Source organism: Palaemon carinicauda, chromosome 12 (assembly GCF_036898095.1).
Source record: "Palaemon carinicauda isolate YSFRI2023 chromosome 12, ASM3689809v2, whole genome shotgun sequence".
Lineage (NCBI taxonomy): Eukaryota > Metazoa > Arthropoda > Malacostraca > Decapoda > Palaemonidae > Palaemon > Palaemon carinicauda.
The window spans coordinates 22,869,595-22,887,094 of NC_090736.1; positions in this window are offsets into that span (position 1 = coordinate 22,869,595).

The following is a 17,500-nucleotide window of genomic DNA, read 5'->3' on the forward strand; positions in this document are numbered from 1 at the left end:
AGAGAGAGAGAGAGAGAGAGAGAGAGAGAGAGAGAGAGAGAGAGAGAGAGAGAGACTGCAATCAAATAAGAATAAAAAGATATGCTTCTTTTGGGAATAAGACCAAAGATAGGAGGCTCAGCCTGGGTCTTACGAGGCAAGGAGACCCTTAAACTTCAAGCCAAAAGGCGTCGTGAAGTTTTAACATAAACGCCGGAAAGGACAAAGGACAAGGAAGTTTGGGAGGCGTTGACGGAATAATCTCTCTGTCTTCTGAGGTATTTGAGTTTCGGTTTACAACCAATCATCTGCTTTGTGAGGTTTTGTGGTAAATTTCCTTTACTTTTCTTACAAAAGTATTTCTTTTTCAGATTCTTTAAAAAAAAAAATTAATGTCTTTTTTTTTCTTTTTTTTTTTCTCGCAAAACAAAGGTTCGGTTACGATACTGAAACCGATTAAGTCATCTATAGAAAAAAAAATCACCTTAAATCATTTGCAACTCAGGAAATTCTATTTCGCACTGAAGATTCGACATATAATCATTTTCCATAAGATATAATTTCTCACCATTTCCTTTTATGGAATAAGTACATTGAGGGTAGACATGTTTTAGCAGAGCTGGAAATCCAGTCCACTACTGGAATTAGTTGAAATGTAATTAATGAACGTTTTCTTTTCATTCTTTTACGTCTTTAACCTTTTGATATAGGTTCTTATGAAGAGGTAGAGGAACTCCCGAACAACATTCCTCAGCATCGACTTAACAAATACATTCGTTAAAACATTGTAAGTTATAAAAAATCGCTTTGGCAATTAACAAAATCTTGCTTTTGATCACGAAACCAAGAGGACAAATAGTAGAGAAAGCTGTCAACATTGCTCATAGATCATTGCTCATAACTTGAAGAAAAAATCCCACTCACTACCCATAAATACCTTAATATTCAAGTGGAGTTTTCATTCAAGTTGTTTTAAAAGCAAAAAAGCACAAATCAAAATGAATAATGCGTGAACAAAGGAAAGTCGTAAACATAATTTATGCAGAACAGAAGATTTCACACGAAAATTGGCAGAAGGAAAACTTCTAGAATTACTTTGTGTTTTTATTATTATCGTTTAGCTTTTTATTTTATGTATGTTTGATATTTGAAAATGCATAATGGAAAACTCGAGAATTAGGTAAATATTTAATTCGCAAATCGAAAGCTTTCAAGGCCAGTTGAAAAAACCAGAACAGAGCTTTCATTCATCTATCTTTCCTTGGATGCAATTTGCAGAAGGGAAATAATTTAGTGGGGTTTGCCTGCTTTAGCATTCACGTTCAGATGTAAGTTGTCTGATTCTTCATTGGGCTTATACATTAATTCATTCACTTCTGTCTTTCAATTCTTTTGTTTGTCTTTTATTTTACTTTTATGTTCAATAGTTACTTAAAAAAAATACCAACAAAATTGAACAAAAAGTTTGTCAATAAGTAGAGTTTACGGATCTAAGAAAAGCTGTTTGGTTTTTATATGTATCTATAAATGGAACTATCCTGATGTATGCTCGCTCTCTCTCTCTCTCTCTCTCTCTCTCTCTCTCTCTCTCTCTCTCTCTCTCTCTCTCTCTCTCTCAATACTATTTCAATAGATATTTACCAATAATTAGGGAGGTATTAGAGCTGGAGGTATATCTGAATTCGTCCTGCAAAGGTCAGTAGATATTCTCTTTGTAAAGAATACCGGATTAAAACAAGCCGGGAAAAAATAATAACCATTTGCACTTTTACTGTATTGTATATCCTTGCTCGATTGTAACCTTCGGTGAATTGAAAATAACTCATCGATTGTTCTGGTAAATCATTCACATTAAAGCGTTATTCATTTATTCATTGATTTTAGTGTTTATTAATCAATATTATTTATTATTTTTTTTTCTTACCTCGACCATCAAAGATAAGAGGTTATGCTATCACTTTAGTCTGCTAGATACCTATCTATGCATCAGTTAGTTAGTTTGTTTGTTTAATGACTCTCTGTCCCCTAGATGTCAAAAACATATTCCACGATTTCAGTGACATTTAGTCGATGTGTCAAGGACAATCCATTTGGTTTTTACGAAGGTTTTGCATATGAATATTGGTTTCATTCCATTCTTAAGTAGTTGGAGAGGAATGGGCTCTGTGAAGGCATTAGATAGATTTAACACATATGTTTATAAGCAAGTTGTTATATTGGCAGCGTCGACTGACGGTTATTATTCATAGTCTGCTCAAGATTAATATCTCTGCTTTCATTGGTATTACTTTATACAAACATCTGCAACACAGGTTGAAATTTATGGGTGTAATAATGTAATCAACTGATGTTGTAACTATTATTTTTATTCTTATTCTTCTTCATATTATTATTATTATGATTATTATTACTACCATCTCATATCGATGGCTTTAAAAGAAATAATCGCTATTTATTTCACATTATGAATGTGATTATAAACTGAGCCAAAAGTCTCCTTTGGAATCCAACACTAACTGATTCATGCACCGTAGGCTTTGAAAGTTCCTCAAATATTCGTGGTTGGCCGGATGTTTTCATCCTGTTTTATGAAACGTAAAGTTTGAAAAAAAAAAAAAGGAAAAAAAAGAAGTGGAGTCTTTGTGTGTGTGATGTTTCATCCCCGAATAGATAATGAAAATGTATTTCTGTTTCAAGCGTGAAATTGTCGTCCATTTCAATAGAGCGACACTTTCCAAAAATTACGAGTTTCAATGTACGGAAGCGACAGAATGTTTTGTCAAATTTTAGTGAGATTAAAATTTTACCGGGGTACAAATTAGATTTGTAAATATTATACATACGTGTCCACACAACTAGATATTATCCTATATATGTATATATATATATATATATATATATATATATATATATATATATATATATATATATATATATATATATATATATATATATATATATATATATATATATTTATACATACATACATACATATATATATATATATATATATATATATATATATATATATATATATATATATATATATATATATATATATATATGTATATATATATATATATATATATATATATATATATATATATATATATATATATATATATATATATATATATATATATATAAAACGTAGAAAAGAGAGCGATAAGAATTAGCTATACTGTGACCAAGGTTATAATAACGATTCAATTAATAAATAATGTATGATTTTAAAACAAGAAGTAACGGTCATCCGGTCGTCTTAGAGACTTATATGACAAAAAATTCTTAATTAAAAATTAGCTGAACCAACACTGAAGATATGGATGATGAAACATCATATAGAGCAGATCTCCTTACATTCGTATGTATACTTGTGGTTTTATTTCAAAGGAATTCTTTGCTAATAATTAACCAAAAAACAAAAAAAAAATTATGAAATATTATCGATTTTTTCTCTGTTGATTCCGGTGTTGTTCATATCACTCTAAAATATACTAATAGTTCTATAATATTTTATCAGATATTCTCTCTCTCTCTCTCTCTCTCTCTCTCTCTCTCTCTCTCTCTCTCTCTCTCTCTCTCTCAAACATTTGTGTTGGTTTTTTAATGTAAAGTGTGATATTTCTGTTACCTATTCAAGTTTCATGAGGCTTTGTGATTTAGAGAGTGACCAGTTCTCAACAACCCCCAATTCCACTGAAACTTCATTTGTAGTCGGTTGTTTTGAAAGAGTCAGTAAATGTGACGAGTTTCATTCATTCATGTTAGAGCATCATTCACCCAACCAATGTCAGGAGCGGCGTGCAATTTAAATTCCCTTTCATATTCTTATAATACAAAAAACTTTACCCTATCCATTACTTATGTTAATTCTTTATAAGTTCTGTGAAATATTTCGGTGTTTTTTTTTTTTTTTTTTTTTTTTTTCGGAGAGTTTTGTATACATCGCTCCTTATCATTCGTTAGTTAAAACAGAATTTCAGCTGAATAATACTTCTCTGTTTTTTTGGTTCCTTAACCACACATCTACCACCATTCAGTTGTTATATGTCTATCCATTTTCATGGCCGAGTTGTTTGCTTTCTATTAAAGATTATCTTAATATAATCTCGGTGCAAAATTACCATACCAAATGAAGGTGTATTTACGTAACAAATATTTACATAATATACATAACCTTCTTCTAGGTTTAATAGGCGGTATTTCAATGAACTATTATTAGTTCCAAACTTTTAGGCTTCTCTGCATACAACTCGTATCTGTTAAACGTATAGGGAAAGGGGCCTCATATTATTATTATTATTATTATTATTATTATTATTATTATTATTATTATCTAAGCTACAACCCTGATTGGAAAAGCAGGATGTTATAAACTCGTAGGCTCCAACACGGAAAAATAGCTAATTGAGGAGAGGAAATTAGGACATAAATAAACTATATAAGAAGTAATGAACAATTGAAATAAAATATTTGAAGAAGTGTAACAACATTAAACCAGATCTTTCATCTATAATCTATAAAAGACTCATGTCAGCATGTTCAACATAAAAAAAATTACTGAAAGTCGAATGAATATAAAAGGTTACAATAATGATTCGAACTTAACTTGTTAAATGTCGGAACACCCTTATTAACAAGCACCAATTCGCAGGTGGATGACGCAACACAGTCAGATGGCGGCGAAGATACAGTAATAATACAATTTTCTGTTTCGTTGTTCGATTTGCCAGTGTTGATTAGCGTGATTATACGAACACCAAATTACGCCATACCTACAGTATATACCATTTGAAATAAAACTATAAAACAATAAATGATTAGAATCTGTAAAGAATAGTGTTATTTTACTCCCAAGAAAATTTCATTTGGCAGTGCTGTCTCAAACTTGTCCCACCAACCTCAACTATACCTATGATTGCTACCTGGACATTTGTACAGGGTCATGACTGAATATTCATGTGTTCTAATGAAGAAAGGAAATGCTAAACACTATTATCAGTAAACTGAAGTTGCTTCCAATGGAAAATAAACACAATTTTCTGATAATTATATCCATTCATAATAAGAAAACGATGGTTAGGACAGTTAACCAATTCCTTAGCCTCTACCTTCCTAGCACACTTTCTTAACCCGCGTGGTCGTCAAAATAATAATCGACTATATTAGCAGGGACAAGGTGCTTCTGATGCCATCTATTAGCGGTAAAGTAAAACTCGTTACGATTTAAGGGAGGGAGCCTGAGGGGGATTGGGGGTTTATTATGCCTTTCAGAATGTATCATTCTTGTTAATACTAACAATATAGGACATACAATGAAATGTTAATTATCGTTTGGTTTCATAAAAATGTCATTGAAAACTAGATTATATAACGGTTTAATGACTTGATTGTCTCGCCGATTTGAGTACACGTGGCGCAATCTGGCATACACCCTGGGACCCCCAAATATAAACGAGTAAACGATGGTTTGTTGGGGAGATATTTCTGACATTTGTTGTGAATTTTGCAATTTCCGAAGGAGAATTAAATTGGGCTCAGACAACATGGAACCACAAGCTCAAGTGCGTCTATTTTATAGAAGATTTCTGCCCAAATCGCAACAGAAATAAAATAATGAAAATTATAATGAGGGGTTGATGGCGGTAATTAGCAATTTGATAACCTGCTGTTAAGGCCATCTATTGGCCATGAAAGTAAGCAATGTGTAGAGCTCTAATCCCTGTGTTCTGGAATCTTCTATGACTTCATATGGGTTAGAAAATAGCCAAAATAGCCTTTTTGATTGGAACTAAATATAATTTATACCCAACACACGTTTCTACATAGGTGTCAATATACCACCCTTTTATAATTAGATATAATCATTCACAAGAATGGAACAAGGAATATATGCTGTCATCTTTTGCCATGAGGTAAAAATATTCAGGTTCTGTTCATATTCGGAGAAGCGCGTGATTACGTCATTAAAGAGGGATCACTAAAATAACGTCATAATTATAGTAATAACTTTTTAAATTTTGCAAATTATATGTAATATACAAGAGATATATATTACTGAAACAAATGAATCTTCCCAATATTTTAAACGCAAATAGTTGGAACTCAGCCATCATGTAAAAATAACAAGTTTAAAGAAAATCCATTTATGTCAAAATTAAATTCATGTTCAGCTCATTATAAGCATAAATATTATAGTAATTAATCCTCTACGAAATGTGCCTTGTTACATGAACTACATTCTGCTTATCAGATGTCAAATTACTGTTGAAAGTTGACCACATTCAGTTGTGCTTTTTATAGTAAAAATCCCTTGTTGATATTCCACCAAAAGTTCCTGTATATACATACCTCTTGTGGGTATCTTCATGAAACGTGATGCATGTGCCCTTTGTGGGTATCTGCACAAAACATATTGTTAACTAGCAAAATACTTGTATACTAGTAGATACTGGTAACTAAAAAAAAAAGGCTTATCTAGACGTAAATGAATTAGTTAAGCAATGGCAATTGAATTTGCTCTATGCTCCCGTCCCACCTGAATGGAAACTGATCTACTGAAGGTTATTTTGCCTCATGGAAATTATTCGTCGAGAATCTTACGTTTATTTTATATTGATTTTGATGAAAAAATTTCTGGGAACCTAGATTCAATCATCATCATCATCTCTTCCCACGCCCATTTCACCAGTCGTCTCTATCTTGAGCTTTTAAATCCATACTTCTCCATTCATCACCTCCTACTTCACGTTTCATAGTCGTCAGCCATGTAGGTCTGGGTCTTCCAACTCTTCTAGTACCTTGTGGAGCCCAATTGAAAGTTAGGTGAATTAATCTCTCTTGGGGAGTGCGAAAAGCATTTGGTTTCTTATAATTTCTTGTCTCAAGAGTCCAATTTTATTTCCTGTAAATATTATCACAAATGTTTTTAAGTCTTATTTTTCTTCCCCAATATGTGTTAATTACTTTGATGAAAATATAATGTTTTTTTTTCCTTTTCTTTTTAATAATTCTAATGAGAGTTTTCAGGAATCCTAGTTTATAGTTTACTCATCTTAGTCAACTTTTATTAATTTTCTATAAAGCAAAATGAGAAATTATTATAATAAGTTTAATTCGGTTTTTGCTCATCATAAGAAGTTTTTATAAGAACTATCTTAAGTTGACCTGTATCCGATTTAATCAGAACTATCATTAGAAAACTTTTCCAATAAGAAATGTTCAGAGAAATTAGCTTCAATCAGATATTTCCAAACAATATTAAGTTTGATTTCTGTATTTTCAAAAAAAATAGTATATTTCCATAAAATATTTTCCGATATAAAAACGAGTTGACAAATATTGAAAAGTTATTCCTATTACCAATGGTAATGTCCCATAAAAATCCCGATTACAAATTGGGTATAAGCTTTAAGAATATTCATCATAAGCTAGGCAGAATAAATTACACTTTTGAGAAATTTTATTTTACATTTCACATAATCCTTTGATAACAGAACAAAGATCCTATTTCAGAAAATGAATTACGGAGAGGGTAAAGATTAATTAAAATAAAACTCAAAATAACGGCGTTAAATTTCTTCTATTCCAGTGGGTCTGTTTCCTCTGCATGCTTTAAGGATTACATGAGAGTCATACAAGTTGCAGGAAGTTGCTGCTTCCTTTTAGTTTCTATGCATTAATTATGTCTTCGGATTTCATTTCATAGATAAAAAAAATAAAATAAATGCTAGGAAACATTAAGTATGTTCGGGTCAATTCATGTTTATTCTCTTTCACTGTCTCCGGCTCGGGTGTTAGTGTTACTTTAATAGAGAATTAAATTGTATTTAGGAAATATATTCTCAAATTGAAAAGAATATGTCACCTAATGTGTTTATACCTCAGTAGTAAGTTTGAAAGTAGTCATGTTTCCCAGTGTAAGCTTTTATTCTTGCTGTCTCTTCGATTTACAGAACAACTTCGTTAATGAAATTGGCCTCAGATTATTTGTACAACAGAGTGTATTTGTTTTAGTCTGTTTGTCTCACTGTCTCAATGTCTCACGGAAACCTTGTCAAAACGAATTGCATTTGCGTTTGAATTTGAATTTGCTGATTATCAGCATTGACATCATATTATTTGTTCGGATTTTGTTGTTGTATTTAGGCGTCATTCTGACGTCATGGGAGCTCATATCATAGACACATTAAAAGTCATGCCTTTATTACTATACAAATTTGACTTAATTATCATCAATATGTGAATTATATTTTGTTAAATCTTGTATTAATAACATATAATTAATTAATTTTACAATATATTGTTTATTATATATCTGCCGGTTATTATTCTTTTCAGTTACTCTTTGTTAATTCATGTTATTAATGAAAAAAAACATTAATCTAAATCTTTACATAGATGACAGTATACATACATACATACATAAATACACACACACACACACACACACACACATATATATATATATATATATATATATATCATAATCTCCTACGTTTAATGACGCAAATTACTATTTCAAATGCATTCTTTACAGAATCACTCGTCACACATATACCTGTGCGTGTGTTTATATACATATATATATATATATATATATATACACATATATATATATATATGTATATGTGTATGCGTGTGTGTGTGTATACGTATATATATACATACGTATATATATATATATATATATATACAGGTGTGTGTGTGGTGAGTGATTCTATAAAGAATGTATATGAAATAATAATAAACTAGTTCAAGATTCAATATCATAATGTTCTAAATCCTTTTCTATTTGGCTAAGAGGAAGTTTGGGCTTTAAAGTGTGTCTGGAATACTTTACTTTACGCTTTACCTTTTTTTTTTCTTTTCAAAACTGATCGCAATCTCTCTAGGTAGAGCTTACGAGAACACCTCAAACTTGCTCATCATTAGTGAATTCACAACTTGGAAGATTACTTAGGATTTCTTCAACCAGAAACCTGAAGAATTTCTTGAGGAACAGAGATGGGCAAAACTTCCTGGGATGGAATGCTATCAATATTTTGTTTATTGTTTTACTGATAGAGTTTTATTCTTTAAAGACCTTTTAAGACCCCGCAATAGTATTTTAATAAAACACACTTCATCCAATTCTTAGCAATGTTTTCAATATTTAAATCTATCGCATATATATGCTATAATCTACTTTTTATTTACCTAGTTTATTTAGTTTCAAAGAAGAAATCATTATAGTTAAGGCCATTTGACTACAAAGCAAGATTTTAAAGGACAGAACAATCATATGCTGATAAAAGATAATCATATATTTCATCTTTTAAACAACAACAACAACAACAACAACAACAACAACAATATTAATAATAATAATAATGAAATTAAAAATAATAATAATAATAATAATAATAATAATAAAAATAATAATAATAATAATAAAAAAACACTACTAATAATAAAAAACACTACTAATAATAAAAGTAATAAAAAATACTAATAATAATAAAAGTAATAACAAAAGTAATAATAATAATAATAATAATAATAATAATAATAATAATAATAATAATAATAATAATAATAATAATAATAATAATAATAAAAGTAATAATAATAATAATAATCATTAAAATGACATACAATCTTTATTGTTGCTCTTATTGCTTACAACAGCCACTTGTATTAACTTAAAGCAAAACAATGTTGAATATATCATTGGTACTATAAAAGGATGAACAAAGCTAATTTAATTGTTAATGGGGCTAATCTCACGCTGTCAGGATTTCAAAAAAGTATTATAAACTGAAAATAGAGTTATATTGACGATGATTTATTATTAAAATTACATTTGTATATATTTTCATATTCCCATCATTAACTATATTGTTGCCATTAGTAATTACATAAAAGGTATGATAATAAAAGAATATACTATTATTATTATTATTATTATTATTATTATTATTATTATTATTATTATTATTATTATTATTATTATTATTATTATTATTATTATTATTATTATTATTATTATTATTTTTATTTACAACCTAACCAAGGAAATTTGTTTTCCTTAAAGAATGATTCTAATATATGGAAAATATAAAAGTTATTCCGATATGGAAAAAGTAGACGATAAAAGGATGCAAAATTTCTCAATAATGGACAAGAAAAACTTGATTCACGATGGAATCAAAACCCTTACACAACTAAAACAAAGTAAACAAATGTCCACAAAGCAAAAGCAAGAAAATAAAAGAGGATAAAAAACCAGAAATATCAGTAACCCCTTTTCACTACCACTTAGCGAGATGAGAATATAATGGCATACAGATTTCATGAGATCCTGAACACGATATCTCTTGAAATTCACTGAAATGTTTTAAAGTAAAATCAGGTGACAAAAGGATTTTTTTTCAGGTTGCCTAAAATGTTACATGAAAAGAATCTAAGTGGTCGTAGCTGGCAATCACAATCGCTTAACGAAAACGCATCCAATATTCTTCGGATAATTAGAAAAATAAAGAGTTTTGGTGGGGAACTCGCCCAAAATACTTCCCATCCCACCCCCAACAAACACCCTTTTCCCGCCCACTTTTCAATCCATCTCAGATCTTGCTCATCATATCAGACAAGAGAGCCTCATCTGGAATCACAGAAACCCTTTCACAGCTGATGGACGTTTGAGTGACGTATAGAAACACAAAAATGGTAAACAAGTAAACAAACAAAATAGGTTCTCACGGGTGATCAATAATGGAGAGGTTAAAGGTAAATGGATTTAATCGGTATTTTGGGGTAGTAAACATAAATTTAATTATTTTCAAAAAATAAGAAAATGCGAAACATTTATTTTCCTCGAAGGAAAATTAGTAGAAAACAAAATAATAAGAACATGATGCAGCATCATCCAAAATGAGGTCAAAGGCTAATTATTCATGTAATGAATTCATTATGTTTCACAGTTGACTGTTTGATAAAGCTTTTACATAACAATAGCCTCCAGGTATGTTACTGATTTTATATAAATACCCAAACACACATGCAAACACACAAACAGTATATATATATATATATATATATGTATGTATATATATGTATATATACATATATATATATATATATATATACATATACATGACTACGTATATATATATATATATATCATATATATATATACATATACACATATATATATATATATATATATATTTATATATATATATATATATATATACATATATATATATATATATATCTATATATATATATATATATATCTATATATATGTATATATATATATATATATATATACATTATATATATATATATATATATATAAGAGCGAAAAATACGAAAAAACTTCAACTTAGAAGAAAAATAGAAATCTAAAACATCTGAGAATAAAGAAAGAAGAGAAGAAGATTTACTCAACTGCAGAGGAATAAATGCAAAGTCTATTAAGCATAAGAGACGAGATGTCATTACTTTTGTAACGTCAGCAGTTGCAATGTTGTACTATCAAGCAATTAACCTGTGGGATCAGAATATCCATGTATTATCATGCAATTAACCGTCGGATCAGAATGTCCATTACTTTACGGTTAGTAACCTATTATTACAAAGACTCATAGTAGTTGATGTAGGTAAACAATTATTAACATCTCATTCATTCAAATCCAACAACCGAATTGAAATAGTAATTAGAAAGCAACATATGTGTATCAGTAGATTATTAATTAGAATACCAACTTTTTCATTTTATACAAACGTGTACAGTTATTTTTCCAAACTAAGACGTCTTTCCTAAAAGAAAAAATAAATCATAATAAAGTTTGATGTGAAGATTAGATGGAAATCTAAACGAATAATTAATATAAAAAAAATATTTCTACATTTGACTGGATTTTAGTCTTCATTTTGGGTAACATTTATGAATCTGTTTGTCTCGTAATTTATGTCATGCACAAATTAGAGTAATTAAAAAAATATGAATGTTTTAATGAAATCAAAAAGAAAATGTCTAATTCCCTTGTTAAGAAATCACGATTTGCTCAGAGTGACAAATAAATCCTTTTGCAAACTAATTTCTCATTTCTTAGAAGAATAAGCATACTTTGCATGCATTTCTTGCAGTAATTTCAGACTTGAAAAAAAAAAAAAAAAAAAAAACAGCAACTTTTTTACAACTTCCTCATTATTAAAGTCCATCAGATAAAATGATTTATTTTTTGTCTCCATCTGAATTCATCCCCGGAAACGCTCTCAAGGAAAGTGACTCTTCTGGAATTCTTGAATTAAACTGATTTTTTTTTCCTCTCTAAAATCTAAAAGCTCGATTAAGTAATTACCTTATTTTTCCGAATCAAAGAGTTGCCTTATATTACGTTATTTGACATAAATTTCATACAAGCGCTGATTTAATGAACTTCAGAAGTTCTAGCAAAGTCACTGATATTAATTATGTGATGTTTATCATTTCCCACGTGGTTAAATATGCATGCATATCTACTCTTCCATAACACGCATATACTGTATATATATATATATATATATATATTTATATATATATATATATATATATATTTATATATATATATATATATATATATATAAATATATATATATATATATATATAAATATATATATATATATATATAGCATGTGTGTGTATGTGTGCAGTACATCTACATGCATACGTGCATATATATATATATATATATATGTGTGTGTGTGTGTGTGTGTGTGTGTATATATATATATATATATATATATATTCCTTATTGAAAGGTTTTCTTTGCTGGTCATGCTGGAAGACTGCATGCTGAATCAGATCCCGACAGCTGGAATGTGACTCTAAGAGTCCTGCTGATCCGAATTGGCTAAGGGAATTTGAAGGACAGATTTCCGGACTTTCATTTAGAAATAGAAATCTGGAAGAAAGTGATTCCAGTTAGAACTTAAAAGCCCTAACCTAACCCGGTAGTTGGAGTGAAGTTCTCAATCTGGCAATTAAATTCTGGCATTAGGATATTAAGACTTTACTTTTAGAGGTCATAAATCATAATCTGCCTGACCTATTTAAGGACTGGAATTGCTTGAGCCAGATTGGGTATTCTGAGTTCGGTATGTTGGGACTAAAAGGGTGAATTTTATGTAAAAAGAAATAATATGATACGAATTGTTGTCGATACACGTCAGCTAAAGATAAATTGACTCGGCCTTAGAAAATAATTCTACGAGTCTAACATTAGGTTTGTAAGCAAAAGTAGCCAATGTTACCAGACTTTGAAATCCTTGATATTTTACGCGTTCTTAAATTTGCCATTGAAACAGAATTGAAACCTCCAAGAAACAAACCGTCAGAGGAATTTATTTTCTGGATTGGAAATTCTTCACCTCCAGACAAAACCTTCACTAGAAATCTAAATCTCGAACGATGTAACGAATTAACAGACCTTTTTCCTTATTGTAAAGTGTATGTATATATACATATATATATATATATATATATATATATATATAAATATATATATAAAATCCAATTTTGCAATTACGTATATGTATGTTTATAAATAAATATGTAAAAAAAGCAAAGAATTAAGCATCAAATAATGTATATCTAATTCAATCTGACTCTGGAAAAAAGGACAGAAAGCAAAATAGTTTCTATGGTAATACTTTGCCCCGGTCAGGATTCGAATGTATGTTCCTGACTTCCCAAAAAGCTCACAGTTAAATATTAATCCTTTATGCTATCGAGATATACATTGCACAGTATATGTATACATCATATATATATATATATATATATATATATATGTCGTAATTTATATTTGTAGATGTGTTGTATGTTGAGGTAAATGAACTCTATAATCATGGGTATTTCACAAAAACCTATAACTTAACAGGTTGTTGTAGCAAGATTGCATTTTGATAGTGAGGGGAGTTAAGTTGCCTTTGTGCGCTCAAAAAGTAGACGAGGTTCTCGTACCTGAGTGATAGCTGTGTACAGTATAGTGTACTTGCGAACCTTTTGTAATAAATGAGAAAACCTATGTTTTGATGTCTCATTATCCGTGTACATGGGGCACACACACAAACACACACACACACACACACACACATATATGTATATATATATATATATATATATATACATGTATGTATATATGTGTCTACATGAGAATGTATAGGAATCTTAAAACGTATTTCACCCTCTATGGTACAAATAATAATAAAGAAATGAAAGTGGGATAGATCCCAGGTGTTTCCTTCAGGTTTACTAGGCATTATCTTATTTTTGTTGGGCTCCCTTTCGTGTCAAGAAGAAGAAGAAGAAGAAGAAGATGAAGAAGAAGAAGAAGAAGAAGAAGAAGAAGAAGAAGAAGAAGAAGAAGAAAACTGTTGCATATATAAATGGGAGAAAATAAAAAGAATAAAAGTCGTGAGCATCACCGAATGAAGAGGAAAATGTCTTAGCTCCCTAATAGGCGATTGAACAAAAGAAACCTGTCAAACTTGTTGGTATAGAAATAAACAGATAAACTTTTAAAGTTAGCTTTGCCTTTCATCGCTGTCACAGTTCAATGATAATAAGGTTTTGTTTGCTTCTCTATGATTTCCGTTTCATCTATTTAAAACTTTATAATTAGTTCGATTATATCAGTCTAAATATCATGAGATAGGTTTTATGATTTGTTTTATATTTTAGACCAGAAGAACCGAGACTCTCTATTCTAATGGAATATCTTTGTTTCAGTTACTTGATTCTCTACTCTCTATGGAAAAGAGTAAGTAGATATCTGGAGGAAGAGAAGAAAAGAGAAAAGAAGAGAAGAGGGCGTTAAGAATTGTCAAATGAAGATCCATCACCAGAACAAGGGAGAGACATTCAAGACTTGCAAATATTCAGCGGTGCCGCTTCAGTGGACGACACACTGCGTTTATCGACTTTGCATAACATAAATTTCAAAGATTCGTGCTTCTATATATCACACATTTACTACTTCTCTCTCTCTCTCTCTCTCTCTCTCTCTCTCTCTCTCTCTCTCTCTCTTTTCCATGCATCCGAGATCCGACCGCATGTATCTTCAATCCTTTGCACTGTATCAGGAGAGATTCCTGCAAGGCGATTCCGCTGAGGAGAATTTGTAATGAAAACACTGGGCTGATTCCTGCAGCGTCCCCAGCCACTCGGGGCAAAAGAATTCCCATAAATATCTGCCAAGAGACTGTGCTAAGAATCCGGGTGTTGGTGGGAATGCCAAGTAGAATACATCTTTGTGTAAGTGAATAAAAAGAGAAAGAAAGCATAGGAAAAGAGGAATACAGAATGTTTCCTGAATATTGCAGTGTGACTCAATTCTCGCCTTGTGGTTGTTAGAGTCGGGTTTCAATGTTGCTGGTTTGATTTTACATAAGTTATGAGGGAGTAAAATATTTCAAGTTTTTGTAAACTCTGTTGAAGTGCAAAAAACTTCAAGAGAAACAAAGTTGAGTGTGTGTCCGTGACCAGACATATTGAAAAGGACTCAATATATATATATATATATATATATGTAGGTGTGTGTGTGCGTGTGTGTGTCTGTGCGTGAGTGTGTGTGAGTGTGTGTGTATGTGTGTGTGTTTAGTTCAAAAGCCTATAGGATATTGGAAGCTTTCATATAAATCAAAGTTTTTTTTTTTTTTGGATTATTCAAACACAAATGTAAAAGTCAGATGAATAACGAAGAACTAAATTCATATTTTATTATTCGTTTATGTATCATTGTAATCGAACTTTATCCTTCACATATTATAAGATATTCCTTCAAGATCTTCAATAATAAGGCGAATTAAATTAAATATCCATCGTATCTTTACGGTAAATAGAATTAATCCTTCCAGCTTGTGTTTTCTACAACCGAAGAACTTTTTTTGCTTGATACTGACGAGGAAAAGAGGTAGAAAAAGTCTCATTCTTTTCTTGAGAGAGAGAGAGAGAGAGAGAGAGAGAGAGAGAGAGAGAGAGAGAGAACACCTTACTCTTACGCAAACATAGCATAATAAAAAGAACAGCTGAAACCACAATGCAAGTTTCATATGAAAATAAAAAAGAAATGCTTATAATACGAAGCATTCTTAGAACGCAACTACAAGTTTTCGTTAGCATTGCAAATATTTGCTAATTTTTATTGCAGAGTGCGTTACATTCAAATAAAGAAAGTCACAATAGAATATCGTTCCGTTCTTTCCAGGAATTAAGTTCGTCTAACAGCAAATGGCAGGTCCGCCACAGCAGCTACTTCCAGTGAATGATTGTGGAGAAAGCAGCAATTGCACAGCGGTGTTTTTGCAACTGGTGTCCAATATCATGGTGCTAACAAGCTGCTCTGAACGCAATAGAGTTCAGAGAGGAGCGCTTAATATGTTGAATTATTCACCTTCGGCCTCTTGTCTTAATTGAGCCAGGTCCGATCTTCTTTCTCTTTTATGCGTAGTCACCGACATGGTCGGAGGGAAAAGAATCTTTGAGTTTCCATGAAGTTGTTGGGTTTTCAGAGAAGGAATCGCTTGTGATTTCCTTCCTTTGGAAATTTAGGAATGACAACAAAGTATTGTAAAAACGATAGTTTTTGCTCTTGTCAGCAACATTTACCTTATTAGGTATTCTAGTGCTGATTGAAGAGACTATACAGGATATTCATAGGTTCTTAAAAAATAAAAGCATGACATTTCTCCACAAAAGGATGAAAAGAAAACCTATGGGATTTATAGATACTTAAAAACATGAAAAATTACAACAAAAGAAAATGCATCACTAAACCTACCTGATTTAGTAATATTATGTAAGACTCATAAGATCACAAAATACAAGTAGAAAAAACCAATAGGATTTTATATGAAGAGAACATAATTAGAAAACACAATTATCTAATAATCTTCAAAAGAAGATTTACCACTGATCAACCGCAAAATCATGAGCGACATCGGTTAGGCAAAGTAAACACGAAGCCAGATGATGTTCAGCAAATTTCCGAAATATAATGACCAGAGGAGAGATGTGGTACCACGCGTGTTCGTTAATATTGATTATTAATAAGATTGATAAGCGTAATAAAATTGCTCAAGAATAATTACGATCGTTCGTTGGTCAAATCCACAATGTTATGAACATCTTACATGATAATGATGTTGCTAGTAAAGTGACTGTGCTTATATTCATTATTATTATTATTATTATTATTATTATTATTATTATTATTATTATATATATATATATATATATATATATATATCTCTCTCTCTCTCTCTCTCTCTCTCTCTCTCTCTCTCTCTCTATATATATATATATATATATATCTCTCTCTCTCTCTCTCTCTCTCTCTATATATATATATATAATATAATGAGAGGAAAAGAAAGAGTAAGTAACGGTGAAAGCATGTAGATACACAACTGCCCTCCCTGGAAGCTACAATCAACCATTGCATCCACTTGGCTCAATATTACAGCCCTAAGCTCACGTTTAACAAGAT